Consider the following 18241-nt stretch of genomic DNA (forward strand, 5'->3'; position numbering starts at 1 on the left):
TACCCGCCTTGTCACATTCCATATGCATCCTTTTCATATAATCTCTATAATCAAAACTACTCAATTTTTCTATATATCTACCGGTACCTGTTCCCTGGAAGTACATAACTTCTACCCAACTAAAACATGTACTCCTGGCTCCCAACATGTGGGCATAGCCATGTCCAACTCTTGGTGACTCCAGCATAATTGTCTGCCGACAACTGCACTGTCCAGTGAGACCATTAGAACAGCTCAATGTGGATTTGGAGGAAAGGAGAACGTAGAGAACATAGAGAGTTATCTCCACCATAACGAAAACACTTCATGCCCACACTGTCCCCACTTCCCCTAAAGATAACTGGTCAGATCAATGAGCCGTCTTATTAAGACCAAAGATAAACAAATCAGTCCGGGGTTACTGTCAAATTATGCTTGTGCTGGGCATGGCTTCATCCCAAAGGTACCTGCTAGCGAGAAAGTTCTATGCATAGATAATATTTAATATTTGTTAGGCTGGATACCATACTGAAGCTGCGCATTCCATTGATAGCAATTTCTTTTTTATCGATTGCAAATAGCACTTGTCATTTTTAGTGGCACTACTGAGATCAAGGAACACAAATATCTTATTTCCTTGGAACTTCAATACTTTAATTTTAGGGGCTGCTTGGGTGACAGCATTTGGTATCCAATATCAAGCAGTATCATACCTGAACAAGGTGTCTTCCTTTTCACTCATTTTGTTGTTAGGCGAAATACTTTGTGAATGCTTAGGTGTATTTAGGCCTCCAAACCCAGCATCTCAGTTTGTAGAATCCACTGAAGCAGGTGCCCACGTATTCGAATTCAGGCAGTGGTGGTACCACTATGGATCTTATTTTGCAGTTTGGGCCACATTGCAAAGCACCTCCATGCCATTTTCCATTGTTATTATTGCTGGAATGCCCATTCTCTGAAGTACTCTGTTGTTGGAAGGTCTCACAATCCTATTCTGTAGCTTTGCAAGACATTTTACCACACTACCCACTTGGGCCTCTGTGCCAGTCAATGTCTAAGCTGTTTTAAATGGCCCTCACATGGGAGCATCTTTTTCTTGACATCTTTAGTGGTGTCTGCCAGGTCCTGCATAACCCTCCCCCCCGTAAGGATTTCTCCTAGGTTATATTGGCAATGTTTTCTCTCTGGCTTCCTTGCATTTAATCTCTTTAAGAGGCACAACGTGCGGTTATCCATCAGTAGCCCCAATATAGCAGGCCCACTTCCTAGTTCAGATATATAAGCTTCAACACAGCAGTCAGTAAAAATAAATGAGACCCACACCAATGTGGGAAAATAAATTGCCATATTAAGTTGGCTGTTTTGAAAACCTTTCATGAATTGCTTTACAGGGTTTAATTGCAAAGTGACTAAGAAGAGAACACCAGCGAACAGAAGTTCATCATTGTCAGCCCCTTTTAATCTTAAACCCATGCTATTAATCACATACACATGAAGACACAATTAAAATGTTCCCTTTGCTAAAGAGAACATTTTAGTCTTCATTGTCCAAAAGCTGAACACAGACAGTTCTTTACCTCATAGATCTTTGTGTGTCTTTCTATGCTCTTTCATAACATACATGCATTGAATGTTTCCTGCTCCTGACTCCCTTCTTTGTACACTTTCATTTAGTTTAATATTTCAAATAACTTTTCACTAGCTCTGCCAACTACCTGCTCCCTAATTTCTCATTTCTCAAATCCTTCTTTCCCAAGAAGTTGATTCTCACCCAATGTCCATGGTGTGAATGAATGTAGATATGTTTGCACTCCATTACGCTTTGATTGCAGCAAATAAAAGTTAAACAATAGTGGGCCGTTTTTTTATCAAACGTTATTGTTTTCAATAAAAAACATAAAGCATTAGCTACAAGGATATGCTACAAATAGTGAATAATGCACTGAGGTAGAACATAATAAATAGCTTTAACAATGTCAAGCAAGCAAGCTAATAAATGTAGTAAATAGGTTAAACATGACAAGCAAACAAGTACACATCATAAATTGGGTAAAAAGAACAAGCAAGTAAGTACAGTCCAACTGTAAAACATATTCAAACATACCCTTAGTCCACTACAGCTTCCAAATAGCAAACCACATCTATCTCCCCCAACTACAGTTACCCCTTGCCAACCGTCATATATAGAGTGTCACAATGGCCAGCATCGTCAAGGGTTACCACAGTAGCTCCAAATCCCATCCAATATGACTAATGCATTTCAGTTATTTCCACCATCAAGATCCTCCTGAGAAATCAGTGAGCTAGTCAGCATATCTGTGTTAAATATCTGGGGTCAACAAGCAGTCCACAAGGTGTTCCCATGCTCTAGCCCTTTCAGTCATTCCCCGCCCTCTCTTCAAATCAAGACACATCCCGGCACTCTCCAGACCTGCCCATTTAACCAGTTATTCTTGCCATTTTGTCATTTGCGGCCCCGCGTAGGTTTCTAGTGGATTGTCAATTCTCATTTTGTCAGTATCAGATCCAATTCAGTACATTTAGTAGTGCATTTCCTCTTTTTGGGATGAGGGTATTCCCCTAATAGGCATACCAAGGGTGTATAAGGGAATCACCTGTAAAGGTATTTCATAATTACTGGCTCCCGGAACCCCACAGGACCATACCATATGGAAAATGTTGCCCCCAACACCCCATATCTCTGACATTTTGCAGCAACAGTCACATAGAACCTATCAATCTTGCCAGGTGTAAGGTAAGCTCTGTGCAGAACATAAAAATTAATTAATTTGAACCTGCCATTTTAAGCATCAGTGGGTATATGTGCTAAGATCTTCTCCTAGTCTATAACAGCAATCTGAAGTACAGGGTCCAGCTCCCATTTCACTTTCAAATAGCGAGGGGAGTAAGAACGATAGCACAAATAGCACAATATGGACACATGACTGCTTTTACACAACCCGTCAATGTACAAAGCAGCTGACACACCTGGGTCTCAATACGATGTCAGTTGGAAAAAGCTCTGACCGACTCCTGGTCAGAATTCATTCCGACTGACTCAGGTTCGGGGAGTCCGATCGACCGAGGACAGAGTGTTCCGAACACCATTTGGTCGGACTACCATTGACTTCAATAGGAGCCTGTGTTCCGACCGATAACACAGGCTCCCATTGAAGAAAGGGGTGGTTGTGGAAAACTTTGAATCCTGTGGTGGGCAGCCTATGGTGCCTGCCACACTGTGCATGGTTGCAAAGAAGGGTCCCATGGGTACCCCCACGAGCCCCAGTCTGAGGCCTCCAGGTGAAGGGGGTGCCTGTTACGGGCCCCCAAAGTCAGTTTCCAACAGCCGTTCTGTGTCAGACAAACCGATTCGGAAAGGCTGTCCGAATCTGACATCGTAAAGCGTCAGTCGCAAATACAGTCCATAGACCTGTACGATTTGACTCCGACTGACTCTGAGTCTCCGAATGCTGGTTGGAACGGAGTTGGAAAGACTGAACGGTTACTTTCCAATCGTAATCGGGCGTTCGGAAATGTTTCGGAGTTAGCCAGAAAAAGGGGTTCCGACATGGGTAGGTAAATCTGAATGCTGTTCTGATCCTTTCTGACCAACATCATATGGCCATATAGCATGTGACAGGCTCAGCTCCTCCATTTCCCCAATGATTCCTGAAATGGTGAGCATTTAACACACCTTCCTGCTGCTCTGTTCTTCAGATAAATGGCAAATATTTTCTGAATGCATATCATGGATTTTTGTGCACAACATATAGGTACTAAAAATATTCATGATAGGGCCCTGGATCCTTCTGTATATAGGCGTGTACATCATATAGGCTTGTTTTTAGACTAGCATAATGTAAAAACCTAAAAACATGAGGGATGGGTGTAGTGTTCCAGGGAAGGATTTCGATTCTGGGCAAATTTACATGCGCTGGTACCTGCCTGGTAGAAGATTCTGAAAATATTCTCTTAGACTCCTTCCTTATAGTGGCCATGCCCCTTTCCATAGTTATTTTATTGCTCATCCATAAAAATCCAACATATGTCTACCTCAAGGCTGTCTCGTTATAAGATTAGTTTGCTATCTGAATCCCACATCACCTTAGTATGCTGCCTTCCAACACCTTAATTTATCTCAATGTTGTTCACAAAAGACAAACGTTCTAACAGTAGTTAAACCTAGATGGAAGAGAATGGGAGTAATAATATTTCTGCAGCAATAAAGTTGGGTGGTATAAGAGGGCCCATCTCTAAAGAAGAGAGAGAAAGAAGACGTGGAAATGGTTTGTGTTTGTACTATAAATCATTAGAACATTTTGTGAAGGATTACAGAAGCAATCTATGACCTTTAAGAGACACTAATACTCCCTTCTGATCGATTAAAGCCAGTGGAAAAATGCAATGAAATGAGCTGCCTTGAAGAAATTAAATGAGCTCCCAAATGGGTTGTGAATACCTTCCAGTCAGCTTTGGCTTATATCATAATGTCCATTAAATGATTTTCTTGGCAGGCAAGAGAAAGGGGTGTCAGGACTTTTATATTCTATAGCTTGTGTGATTTATATGGACTTTAAGTTTGCTCAATCTTTGAAAATCCCAGTCTTTAGAAAAGGCTCATAATCATGTTAAAACAATGAATAGTTCTAAATTATGTTTGGGCTTATTGAAATTTTATACATGTATGATTCCTTTGGTAGTTATGGCAATCAAGAGACAATTTGTTTTGATTCGATTGATGCTTCTCAGTTTAAAGTGGTCTGGGTATGCTTTGGCTAGTCCTTGACATATTAGGGCCACTAGGATGGTTCAATTAAATTCTGACTATTATCGGAATGATCGTATGCTTTCAAGTCCCCCTACGGAAATTCGTCCTAGTGAGGGAAATGCAAGGATGGGTGTTTTGAGAGCCACTGCTTGTGCTATTTTGCTAGCCCCTTGTTTTCAAGAAGACAGTGATATTTTTTATAAGAAAAAGGCAAATGCGTTACTGCTACTTAGAAGTTATAATTGCAAGATTGATTCAGAACTCTCGTGCATCAGTTCCTTGAAGGGTATATCCGAATATGACTCTTCACAACAAATGCGTGCACAACGTTCGTTTCAACGCAAACCATTACATCGCAAGTCGTTTCAATGACTTACTGTATGGATAGTATTATTTACTATTCCTACTCCAGTTTGTGCAACAGCAGGAAAGGTGTTAGATTGTATATCTAACACCAGCGTGCCCCCTACAGCAAGTCATTGAAATGAATTGTGATGTAATGGTATGCGTGGTAACAAAGCAGCCATTGTAACGACCATGTTGTAAAGGAATCGCGTTGTGGAGACAGCGTTGTAAACGCTGTTTCCTATATACACTGTCTGAATCAGAAATAGAATATCTTAACCACTTGCATGCTAATGACAATGTGAACTCGTCATGAGGCACACTGGATCTGTGCTCATGACAAGGTCAACTCGTCATGTATAATGGGAAACATAAATCTCCAGCACAGGAGGGGAAAACCCCTTAGCAGCCAAGTGGTTAAACAGTAGCTAGATGGAAATTTGGCTAATAGATCTATTAGTCCTTCATAGTCTTTAGCTTCCTCTCCATTATTTTTTGTAACAGAAAAGAAGAGAGTACTGTGAGCATGATAGACTACAGAGTAATTGATTGAAGTACTAGGAAAACTTTGATCTCTGTTGTGTTATACCAAACATAAATGTTAGGATATTTAAAAGAAGGGAGCTTACCATCTGTTAGAGTCAAGTGTTGATGAATGGAAAATAAACATTCTGCACCAAGTTTGAATCGTTTGAATACCAGTTCATGCCTTTGGACTTTGCAATGCTCCTGCATCTTTCCACTATATTATTGATGAAGATTGAGATGACATTTAGATATATTTTTGTATTGTCTATCTAGATGATCTATTGATCCATTCTGTCACTTTGTAAGCAAACATATAACATGTTAGAATGATGCTACACTGTTTAAGAAAAATGATAGAGTGAAATGTGCCCTGAGAAATCACCAGTGACTGAGACCAATTCAGGCTTCCATCTCATCTATCATTTTGATGTTTGATGAGACACTGATTTTATTGCAAATTGCTGAATAGGGCTGTTGTTACTTATTTTTTTACAGATACTTTGCTAAGTACTGATGCTAGCTCTTTGGCATGTTTATGTTTTAATGAAGTCAGAAGATTTGGGAGGAGTTTGGAAAACATCTTAGTGTTTTAGTGTGTCTTATTTTATCCTTAGCATCACTGTGTTTGTGCAAAGGTTACTGTTTATTGTTTCGCATTTACATTGTATCCTGCACTTTAATCTCTCATTAGCATTATTCCTTATCCTATATCTCTGCAAATTTGGGGTTGAGAGCAACTGCATTTGCCAGGCAGTTTACTAGCTTTTCATGTGCTTGGCCAACTGGGGTATGTACAGTGAGCCAAAGAGTGACCACCTGTAGGAAAGTTCCTCTTTTTGGATGGTTAGCCTCCAATTTTTGCCTGATGTCTGATGTGATTTTGAACTGTAAGTGCACTGGCTCCCTACCAACCAAATTCCCAGTGCCAGATCTCCAAACAAGAACACTGTACCACGATTGCCACAACTTTAGTTACCCCTGTAAGTCCCTAGTAAGTGGTACCCCTGGTACCTATGGCATGGGTACTGAAGAGGTTCTTCTGGGCTGCAGCACTGGTTGCGCCACCCCAGAACCCACTCACAAAGGCTATGCACTCTGCCCATGCAGGCAGCGTGTCTTGGTTCAGGAAAATCTGAAGAGTTGACATGGCACACAGCTCTGTGTGGCATGCCTCCCATGTACTACATAAGATGTAGACGTCATCCCTACTACAGGCTTTTAGACCTAAGGCAGTGTGCACTATATCCTGTGTGTGGGCATATCAGCATGTGCACATATGCCCCTACAATGCCTAGTCCATTCTGTAATGTTGTAAAGTGAATAGGGAAGCCATAAAGAGTATATGGGCTGGATACTTGTCAACGTGAGTTTCCTAGCCCCATGATGGCTACACTGATTTTTAAGATGTTTTGTACCAAACATCTCAACTTAGGTTCTTACTAATGCCAGTTATGGATTTATCAATAAATGTACACAGGAGACCCATATAGAGGGTCCTTTGAAACTTAACCAACCACTAGTGTGGTCTCTGGCTGGTTTACACCAGCCTGCCACAACCAGACATGCTTCTGACCTCATAGGGGGAAAGCCAGCGCTCTCAGAGGATAGAAACAATATCTGCTCTGGGTGGGGGTATTTCATACCTCCTCCAGGACAGGAAGGCCTGCCCAACAGGAAGCTTCAAAGGCAAAGCTGCGCCTGAAATTCAACCCAGGATCCCCCAGATAGTGGAGGAGGCCAAGCCCCCTTTCCTGCTCTACCTTTGGTGGGAGGAAATGTAGGAAAATTAGTTAGATGAGGAGGAGGGTCTCCACAGGCAGGGCAGGTCAGGTGAACCCCTCCCCTGAAATTCTAACATCTTGAGATGGTGAGAAAACCTCCAATCACGGCTAGGCTAGTGCTCCTTCCCACTAAATGGTATAGACACACTAAAAGTAGATAGCCAATTGGCTATTACCTTTCTCCCCTTGTAAAACCCCTAAATCCAGTATTTATGTGGCTCCCTGGGGCTAGAACCTCAGATTCATTGGGCCGAAGAAGACCAGGACAAAGTAGACCATCTGCACAAGAACTGAAGCCCTGCTGCAGAAGAAAAGGGTGCCAAACCCTGCCAGCTGCTCCAAGGACCCGACAATCACTGCCTGCTGTGTCATGCTGAACCTGCAAGGACTCCAATTTGGGAAATCGCTGAGAAGCTGTCTTGGAGTGAAGGTATCACTCGCCTGCAGACCGCAGGTATCAATCCCAAGAAATCTGGTTTGTCGACTTGCTGCTCGCTGATGACCTCGATGTATCACTGAAGGAAGAAGAGGTACAGAAGCTCCAGCGAGTCAGATCTGCCTCTCCACCAAGTCTGGAGGCACCAGGACCTACCTGTTCAACAGCTTACCAATACCCGGGGTTTCAGACCCCCAACAGTAAAAACCAAGAAGAGTACACTCTGGACTTCCAAATTACTAGAAGCAATTACCCATTGAGGAATGTTGAGACACCCAAGACCCACTTCCTGAGTGGCCCGAGATCTCCTCTTCAAGTTGCCTGCTCCTGACCGCGATCCTAAAGATGTACAACACTGACGCTGGCCTGTTCACTCTGCACCGGGTCCAGCTGACCCCAGCACCAACCAACCAGCACTGCTCCTGTGGTCCTCAGGCCCTTGCAACCTCCTCCCTCTAAGGAGACCCACAGGACTTACCTGTAAGTTCACCTGTGCAGTGCATTTTTAAGCAGCCCCCTTTGTCTTTGTGCACCAGTTTCCAAGCCTCTCAGCACTGCTCCCACACGATACAGTATGCTTCAAAACTTCCCTGACTGGAACTTTGGATCTGGTCCTGATATTGACCTAAAACAAGAAAGTGAACTTTGCGAAAGCAGTGCCTGATTTTCTATGCATTTTTCCTCTTATCCCCCATTTCTTCCTATGGTGCGTAATTGTGCACAAAAGTGATATATTGTGCAAACTTTGAAAAATCATGAGTCTGAAAGTACTTGCCTTAGAACTGTTCTTGGTCATAAAAATGACTTTAGTGTTATACATTCATCTCATTTATTGTTTCTGTGAGTACAACAAATACTTTGCATCACCCTCCAAAAGGCCTACTTGCTCGTCCACTCTACCACAAAGAGAACATTAGAATTACCTGTTTTACCTCTGTATACCCTTTGGGGATTTTCTGGACTCTCTGCACAGTACACTTCTTTTTAGTACACTATATAGAGAGCCAGCTTTCTACACCACCCTTAATGACACATCACATAAGGGGTCGATTAGGATGGCGGACGGAAACGGGTACTGTCCGCCATGTTCAGGGAATTTTTACTCCCGGCTGCGCCGCGGAGAATCCGCGGTTGCGATTAGGATATTCATGTCACGAAACTCCGACCACGGCGGACGGATCATAACAAACACCGTCCGCGGTGGACGGAACACATCTAACTCCGTCCGCGGCGGACGGAGCCTAATGAACAGCCACGGCCGCGGACGACAATGACCGCGGAAAAATACACATTTACCGCCATACCTGTGAAAACTCCGTGTCCGCAATTAGGATAAATCCGCCTGTACCACGGTACGCACAGCCATTCGCGTCCGCGGCGGAAAGAATGTAACGATAAACAGTGCAGCACTGCGGAAGGCCAGCACGCACAACATCCCTAACGTCAAACCAATGTCAGAAAGTGTACCGCAAGTAATTAGCAAACACACGAAAATTGACAACCCCCCCCACCTGATACACCAAGCACAAGCCTCCATGACACCCCCCAAGTACCCAATAATGCACAGTAGTCAACACGCCCACCTTCCACCTGACTGCCAACAACCATTGAGACACGACTATAAAATGACACCCACCCACTACCATAATCCTTTGCATCACAGCATTGCTGCTAGCAAGAGGCCCAAATCGATATACAGCTTACTCAAATAGAAGACACACAACCACCACCCTACCACACCCACCACACAAACACCCACCACACCATTCCTACACATCACACACCACACACCTGCACCCCCCAACTCACTCAACCCACACACTGAGCACCACACACCATGGCACCCAAAAAAAAACCTACATTCACGGAGACGGAGTTGAAGGTAATGGTAGATTAAATCATCCGTGTTGAGCCCCACATCTTCGGGGCCCAAGTCCAGCAGACTTCCGTGGCGCAAAAGAATCACATGTGGGACAGAATCGTCAGTCGGGTGAATGCGTCAGGGACCGTGCCAAGGACGAAGCACGAAATTCAGAGGCGGTGGCATGACCTGAAGACCAGGGTCAAAGGCATCCGCGCCAAAAACTATGCAAGAGCCAATCATACTGGCGGCGGAACACCCCCGGAGCCCATACCCTACACCGATTGGTAGGAGAAGGTGCTGGTGATACTTCACCCAGAGAGCCTAGACGAACTTGATGAAGGAGAAGAGGCTGGTAAGTACAAACCAAGCACCACGATCAGTACGACATGGTCAGGCTCACAAAACTGAGAAGACACTTCTCCTACGCCCCAACCCATGCACGTCGGACACATACTCACCAATATGTACATGCCTACCAACATGCCCCCATGTTCACAGGGAGGGCGGTGGTGGTGGTGGGTGGGGTGTGTGGGAGCTCACAACTACAACTCCCAACAGGCCCCCATGTTCACGGGGAGGGTGGTGGTGGTGGTGGGTGGGGTATGTGAGAGCTCACAACTACAACTCCCAACAGGCCCCCATGTTCACGGGGAGGGTGGTGGTGATGGTGGGTGGGGTGTGTGGGAGCTCACAACTACAACTCCCAACAGGCCCCCATGTTCACGGGGAGGGTGGTGGTGGTGGTGGGTGGGGTGTGTGAGAGCTCACAACTACAACTCCCAACAGGCCCCCATGTTCACGGGGATGGCGGTGGTGGTGGTGGGTGAGGTGTGTGAGAGCTCACAACTACAACTCCCAACAGGCCCCCATGTTCACGGGGATGGCGGTGGTGGTGGTGGGTGGTGTGTGTGGGAGCTCACAACTACAACTCCCAACAGGCCCCCATGTTCACGGGGATGGCGGTGGTGGTGGTGGGTGGGGTGTGTGAGAGCTCACAACTACAACTCCCAACAGGCCCCCATGTTCACGGGGAGGGTGGTGGTGGTGGTGGGTGGGGTGTGTGAGAGCTCACAACTACAACTCCCAACAGGCCCCCATGTTCACGGGGATGGCGGTGGTGGTGGTGGGTGGGGTGTGTGGGAGCTCACAACTACAACTCCCAACAGGCCCCCATGTTCACGGGGATGGCGGTGGTGGTGGTGGGTGGTGTGTGTGGGAGCTCACAACTACAACTCCCAACAGGCCCCCATGTTCACGGGGAGGGCGGCGGTGGTGGTGGAGGGTAGGGTGTGTGGGGTGTGTGCGACAGGACACAGAAATGTTTACAAATCGATATGAACATGTAATGTCCACATTACTGACCAGCTCATTCTTGTCCCTCAGGTGATCGTGAACTGACTGGGGAAACCAGCACCCGGCCGCAAGACTCGCCTCCCACACCTACCGGACTCTCTGGGGACAATGACACAGGCAGCTCCGGTGCGGAGGATGGTGCGGGGCCAAGCAGACAGCCAGGGACATCTGGCTCACAGGGACTCCCGGGCCCGACAACCGTCGCATGTGTGACTCCAGCGACACCTGCCTCAGTGATCTGCAGACTCCCCACCACCACCACCACCACCACCACCAGTACCACCAGTACCACCAGTACCACCACTCCTGCCTGTGCCACCCTGCCTAACCCAGCGCACGATGCAGGTCCATCGGCCTTACACCCAAGCAGGGTGAGTGGGCCACAAAGGAGAGAGGAGACGGCACATCAGGCAATCAGGCGACCCACACTCCACCGTACAGAGGAACGACAGCTACCCCATCCTGTGGCAGAGTCCCTTCAAGCCCTAGCCAGGTGCCAGGCATCATACGACCGTTCCCAGGAACATGCAGATCGTGCACACCAGGACTCGGTGGACAACACGAACATGTTGCGCGAAATGTCGGGGTACCTTGGCCAGATAGTGCACATCATGGGCCAGCAGACAACAATGTGGAGGGAATGGATTGCCCGGAACAACCCCACCCCCCCTCCACCAATTGTCGTTGCGCCACCGTCACCTCCACCTCCAACGCCACCGTCACCTCCACCTCCACCTCCACTGCCACCGCCACCACCACCTGTGCCCCTGGCGACGGATGTGGCCCATGAACAACCTGCACCCCCAGCTGACTCAGTTCCACCTCAAAGACGGAGGGGCCGCCCGAGGCTGGAAGTGGGTGAGAGCAGTGTTGGAGCGCCATCCACACGCTCCAAGAGGGGCCGCCAATGACTTTGTCACTGCCTGTGCCAGACATTCACCCTGCAAAGTATCCTCTCCCACATAGACAATCATTGCCACTGGTCTGCTGGACTACCCTGACACCCCCCAATGTGGTGTCAGCACGGACATTTCATCTGCCATTACCTTCAACTCCAACTCCCTCCCCCCCACTTACTTGTAAATAATCACCAGCACAAATGCACAACCTGTAAATAAATGTCACTTACACACTCAATGATGTTTTGCCTCCATGTTTATTCACAAGATTGCCTTCAGAAACAGACGTCAACAGGTGCAGGGATCCTAGTCGTACATAATCATGGCGCTGCGGGAGTGACCTAGGGAATATCAGAGACAGCGAACACACGTCATGAAACAGATTCACACACATCACAACACACTGCACAGCAACATTCCACAAACTACACTCATCACTAAAGCATGGGATGAGAGGACACACATCATGGAGACTTGTATGTCCAAAGAAATGAAGACACACATATGCAACCATCACAAACCAGAACACACAGCTGATGCACCCCACATCCACACAACACCAGCAAACATACATAAGGCATTGTCAACCGGCACAAGAGGTAGTTACTCACATTCAAGGGAAGTAGCGATCAATGAGCTGGCGCCTCTGGTCCACACCTTCCTCCTCACCACTATCCTCATCAGTCGACATGGGTGGGATGGGAGGCCGAGGAACTTGTTCGTCTTCAGGGTCCAAGAGCAGTTCAATGTCATTGCGCACGGCCAGGTTGTGGAGCATGCAGCAGGCAATCACGATCCTGCATACTTTTCCTGGTGAGTAAGGCAGGGCCCCTCCGGTCTTATCCAGGCACCAAAACCTAGACTTTAGCAGTCCGAAGGTACGTTCAATCACTCTCCGTGTCCTTCCATGTGCATCATTGTAGCGCATTTCACCCGCTGTTGTAGGATTACGTAGGGGACTCAGGAGCCAGGGCCGGTTTGGGTACGCCGAGTCGCCTATGTAGGGGGATGACAGACACAAATATCACAACAAGATATGGTGGGTACCCCATGCCACACAGAGATCACAAAAGTCCCCACTGCACACTCACCAACAAGCCACGCTTGACCGGGTCGCAGATTTGCCATCAGTTGGGGGACAATGCTGCTCCGCATGATGTGGGCGTCATGTGCGGAGCCTGGAAATCTTGCACACACATGGGAGATGATGTTGTTTGCCAGGCACACCACCTGCACGTTCAGCGAATGGAAGTGCTTGTGATTCCTAAAAACCTGCTCACGTGCCCGTGGTGGAATGATAGCGATATGTGTGCCATCAATGGAACCCAATACGTGTGGTATCTGGCCCAGTGCATAGAAGTCTGCTTTGACTGCTGGCAACTCTTCCGGCCGTGGGAAATGGATGTAGTCATTCTTGTACAGCATCATAGCTCTTAAAACATCCCGAAGTACCGTGCTGAACATGGACTGTGACATCCCCCGGCATATCCAACTGTGTACTGAAAGGTGCCAGTAGCAAAGAAATGTAGTGCCGCCATAACCTTTGCTGTGGGTGTAATAGAACCAGGATACGTCCTTCGTGGCTGCAGATGAGGAGACAATTGGGCAACAAGCTCCATCAACCGACGTCGATCCAGCCGGAATTTCCTAATCACCTCCTCGTCAACCATATCCTCCAGCACAGTGTATGGCCGATGCACATTTGGAGCCCTCCTGTGTGGGAGAGAGATGTAACTTGAGTCAACTTACAAACGACGCATACGTGTGCAACTCCATCACATGTAAGCCTACATTAGCAAGAACAAAAATGTTTAGGAGAATGGTCATATGTGTGACATCTCTGATAGTTAATACAATACGGAGTGGCCCTTTAACAATGTGCAGCCACTTGCAGCAGGAAGTGTGTCAACACGTACAACGCTACTTAGTCACATGTGAACATTACTGACAATACGTGTGTCTTGACCCTAATGTTTAGAAGCCACATCACAGACACACATGCAAGTGCATGCACACAAACGATAATGATACACACACCATGTCATCATGCACAAATGCCAACACCAATAATGTTGAGCATACGGTAATTACATGCATGGTGACACAACATCCAAGACACATACACTGAATGCATGTGTACCACCACCATTGTAGTCACCTCGCCAGAACCACACACTGACAACAGAATCATAATTTGCCCATACAGCCGTGATGTACTGTGTAGTTGTGAAGATGTAATAACGTCTGTAGGGTCACACCCGACGTCAATACGTCAAAATGCACATCTGTTGCACATTGTGTGCCCACCGATGGGCATAGTATGGACACACATGGAATAGTGAATGACATATGAAGTTTCCCTATCACGCTTACAACCCTCATGACGCAACTGCAGACAACACATCACGGTGCAGCGTCTGACAAGATAAAATCATTGGCGCCGCCATGGCGGTGCACAGCTTCCGCTACTTTCCAATGGCCATACGTGGCCAGCGTCCCTCTTCCCATTGGCTGCATGTGCACGACCGTCACGGGCACACATCGTCAACCGCACGTGCAAGCTTCCTGCACGGAAGCTTCAGTTGCAACAATGTTCTATCACTGACGCCACAATGGCGGTGCACGTACTCAGCGGGGGAGGTGCAGGCCTATACACCCTTTAGATGTACTCAATGGACATGGCAGTTCATGTCCCCTCTTACAGTCACATTGCATCATCCACCGTACACCGGCCGGAGCGGCCGGGCCTAGGACGGCCGTGCCGGCCATGTCCACAACCGCCGTGCCAGCCATGTCCACAACCACCGTGCCAGGCCGGGCCTAGGACGGCCGTGCCGGCCATGTCCACAACCGCCGTGCCAGCCATGTCCACAACCGCCGTGCCAGGCCGGGCCAAGGACGGCCGTGCCGGCCATGTCCACAACCGCCGTGCCAGCCATGTCCACAACCGCCATGCCTGGCCGGGCCTAGGACGGCGGTTGTGGACATGGCTGGCATGGCGGTTGTGGACATGGCTGGCACGGCGGTTGTGAACATTGGTGGCACGGCGGTTGTAGACATGGCCGGCACGGCCGTCCTAGGCCCGGCCGCTCCGGCCGGTGTACGGTGGATGATGCAATGTGACTGTAAGAGGGGACATGAACTGCCATGTCCATTGAGTACCTCTAAAGGGTGTGTAGGCCTGCACCTCCCCCGCTGAGTACGTGCACCGCCATGGTGGCGCCAGTGATAGAACATTGTTGCAACTGAAGCATCCGTGCCTGAAGCTTGCACGTGCGGTTGCCGATGTGTGCCCGTGACGGTCCGTGCACATGCAGCCAATGGGAAGAGGGCCGCTGGCCGCGTATGCCCAATCGAAAGTAGCGGAAGCTGTGCACCGCAACACCAGGACCAGTCATTGGCCTTTTTACGAACACGCATCCAGGGCTGACCAATTGCTGGCGACGTATGCCACTGACACGTGCTGAGGGCCCTATATATGTGTGTTGTCCAAAAGCACACATCCTACCCTGGGAACCAGTGCTGCCTGTTCACCTCGACCTTCTGCTGCTGCTGAGCTGACCAGCGACTGCTGCCTGTGACCATCACCTCGACCTGCTGCTGCTGAGCTGACCACCGACTGCTGCCTGTGACCATCACTCGACCTTCTGCTGCTGCTGAGCTGACCACCGACTGCTGCCTGTGACCATCACCTCGACCTGCTGCTGCTGAGCTGACCACCGACTGCTGCCTGTGACCATCACCTCAACCTGCTGCTGCTGCTGAGCTGACCACCGACTGCTGCTCTAGTGCCATACTCCGTGATCTTGCCATGTCGAGAGGCAAAGAGATCCGGTCTCGTCCCTTCACCGCCGCAGAGCTTGATGTCCTCGTGGACGGTGTGCTCCGCAACTATGGACGGCTCTACGGGGCACCCGGACAGGTGGTAAGTGCAGTGTGGGACATGTTGGTGTGCATGAGGGGGCCAATGACTCCTGGCTACTGCAATCTTAGCTGTGTAGTGTGGGTTCGACATATTTTCAGGATTGTGCATGGCGGATGACAGATACGTGTTGCCCCTATCTGTGTGACAGGCCAACTGTCCACTGACTTACACCCTTTTGTCTCCCATCATGGTAGGTCAAGCTGCACCTTCGCAAGGACGTGTGGAGGAGCATTGCACGTGAAGTACAGGCATTGGGGGTGTGCAACAGACGACATACACACTGCCACAAACGCTGGGACGACATTTCCAGGCTGAGCAAGAATGTAGCGGAAGTGACACTGGGGATGATTCCAAGGACGCCACGTCTGGCCCGACACTCCATGACCCCTCTCATGCACCGTATCATTGCTGTGACGCATCCTGACCTGTCCGAACGGCTGAGTGTCGATCAACAGCAAACTAGCGGTGAGCATACTGTCTGTGTAGGAAACTTGTGAGTGCAATGCAGGTATTGGTGCACAGACACAGTATTGAGTTCCGTGGTGCGTATGTATCACTGCGATGACATGTTGGTCCCATTGGGTGGGTGTAATTTGACATCCAGGTCCGGCATGTTGACGCGCCACTTGCTTAGTAGTTGAGTGTTGAAGCACATGCCGTAGTGGTCCGTGGCCCCATGGCAAGACATGTGTGCAGATGTACGTGCTCCTGCCCTGTCCGCATGCTGTACATGTGTCACGGCCACCAACGCTTATGTAATGTGAGGATGACTGGTAGGGGTGGGCCGTGTGCAGGATGGGGGCTACAAGAACTTTGTCAGCTATGGAATTAGGGAATCCTTGTCCTTCTGTACGTGAGTGTGCCCATGACTTACACCTCTTTTATGTGCATTTCAGCTATGACAGAGGACACTCAGCCACAGACGGAGGAGATTAGTCGAGGCAATGAGTCCGGGTCAGACTTCGCACACACGCAGACTGACACAGAGGAGGGCAGCGCCGGAGAGGGGGATAGGACTGTCCCTGAGGACTCGCATGTGGAGACACCATCGTCCTCATCTTCGGAAACTCTTGGTGAGCCAGCACTGTTGTCACAGACTGGGAGTGGGCAATCAACACCTTCTGTCGGAACACAGCACACAGGGCCCACACTTCCACCAACTGCACCATGTACTGTTCGTGCACGCAGGAGTAGGGGGAGCAGAGTGGCGTTCGGTGCAGGCACCGCTGCCCCTGCCACGGTGAGCCAAAATGCACTGTGTGCTGAGGCCGTTGATCTGCTGCGACAGCTGTGTGTGGGGCAGACCAATATGACAAATGCTTTCCAAGACCATGATAGGAAGTTGTGGCAGGTGGTGGAATTCATGGAAGGGATGCATGGCGATCTTGCTGGTCTACACAGGACAGTGCAGTCATTGGCAAGCAGTGTGTCGTCTGCAATAGTACAGTCGCATGGACAGGGTGCTACTTCTGTTTCCGCATCTACACCACTGGATGTCTCAGGGGGTAGTGATTATTCTGAGCAGGACTCTAATACAGGTTATTGCACTAGAAGCAGCGTCAGACAGCACGTCAGGGCACGGAGGCCACAGACACCATCCCCTAGGTCAGCAAAATCTGTTCACGAAGACAACGTCAGATACACTGGAGTACACACACAGGATCCACAAGTGTTGTTGGGGGACATGCCTTCACATGCTACACAGGCAGTCAACACAAAAGGTACTCCCAAGGCAAGGGATACTCACAAGTCCATGGACAGTCCTTTGGACAAGGCCACTCAAAAGACAAAGGCACCTCCTAAGAGCAGGGAGAGTCCCAAGGGCAGGCACACAACAGAGGTAGGGGCCACTCCCAAGGACATGGACAGTCAAAAGACAAAGGCACCTCCTAAGAGCAGGGTGAGTCCCAAGGGCAGGCCCACAACAGAGGAAGGGGCCACTCCCAAGGACATGGACAGTCAAAAGACAAAGGCACCTCCTAAGAGCAGGGAGAGTCCCAAGGGCAGGCCCACAACAGAGGAAAGGGCCACTCACAAGGACAGGGACAAGGACAGTCAAAAGACAAAGGCACCTCCTAAGAGCAGGGAGAGTCCCAAGGACAGACACACAGCAGAGCATGGTCCATCTCCCAAGGGCAGGGACACACACAGAGAGCAGGTGTCTACTGGAGACAGGTACACCACAGACGACAAGTCTGCTGGCAGGAAGAGGGCACCGACCAAGGCACAGGCAAAATCCAGAGACAACACTCCACCTACGGGTAAGGCACTTCCTACGGACAAGGCTTCTACCATGGACGATGGCGCAGTCAAGGACAGGCATACATCACCCCTGGCTGCACTGCAGCTGATGTTTTCGACTG

Source organism: Lissotriton helveticus, chromosome 6 (assembly GCF_964261635.1).
Source record: "Lissotriton helveticus chromosome 6, aLisHel1.1, whole genome shotgun sequence".
NCBI lineage: Eukaryota > Metazoa > Chordata > Amphibia > Caudata > Salamandridae > Lissotriton > Lissotriton helveticus.